The sequence below is a fragment of the Silene latifolia genome, chromosome Y (genome assembly GCF_048544455.1).
Source record: "Silene latifolia isolate original U9 population chromosome Y, ASM4854445v1, whole genome shotgun sequence".
In the NCBI taxonomy this organism is placed as follows: domain Eukaryota; kingdom Viridiplantae; phylum Streptophyta; class Magnoliopsida; order Caryophyllales; family Caryophyllaceae; genus Silene; species Silene latifolia.
Genome location: NC_133538.1, coordinates 433,048,643 through 433,049,711, shown reverse-complemented (window position 1 = coordinate 433,049,711; position 1,069 = coordinate 433,048,643).

Here is a 1,069-nt window from a genome sequence, read left to right as displayed (position 1 = left end):
TCCCGGTATAAGTGGCCATACGTCCCCATTTACGACTGAAAGACGCCCAAGCTTGCTGAAACGCTTGCTCGGTTAGTGAATTGATCACGTTATTCCAACCGTCTTATTTTTTGTGCAGATAAATGACTTCATACTCTCAGTTTGATAGAATTCCAAAGCTTTAGAATTGATAGCTTTGTTCACATGCCATCGACACAACAAGTGATCAACCCCGGGATATATTGCATTAAGAGCGTTGATCAAACCCAATTCCCGGTCAGTGACAAAAACAGAAGGGGACTGATAGAGTCAGATGTGTCGAGTCAATAAGGCCTTCTTAGGCATAGTTTGTTTAATTTAAGGGTCTTTTGTCGGAATAATGAGTTAGTCTTCCTGTCCCATTGTTTGTCATGATTAATGAGTTTTAATACATGTGTGGAGCATTATTTTGAGAGGAGAATTCGGAATCCCAAGCAAGAACCTCTAGCCACACTCGTAAGAAAGTAATCAAATGAAGACGGCTACACACGAGCTAATATAGGAGTTAACATCCCTTGGTGAAAAGCATGGAGGCCAATTGATAAAAGGATCGAGAAAAGAAAGAACAATTTTGAAGCCAAACTCAACTCTACACTATGCAATTAAGAATAGTAGTATAGCATAAGTAATGGTCGAACCCAAGAGAAGGTCTAACAACTAAAACGTGAATGGTAAACTATTTTGAAGCCAATCTTGATGAACAACGCTACAAGAACTTTCAAACGTTGCATGATGAGCATTTTCTCCGACTATGTGGAGCGCATATTGGAAGTCTTCATGGATGACTTCACCATCCATGTAGACTCCCTTGAGTCGTGTCTAGACCACCTCGCTATGGTCCTAACACGGTGTATAGACTCTCACCTCATTTTAAATTCTGAAAAGTGTCATTTAATGGTGAGTAGTGGCATCGTGCTAGGACACATAGCGTCGAAAAGAGGGATTGGGGTGGATACGGCAAAGGTTAATCTGATTAAAAGCTTGCCATATCCATCTAATACTCGAGACATGAGGTCATTCTTGGGACACGCGGGTTTTTATCAGAGGTTTT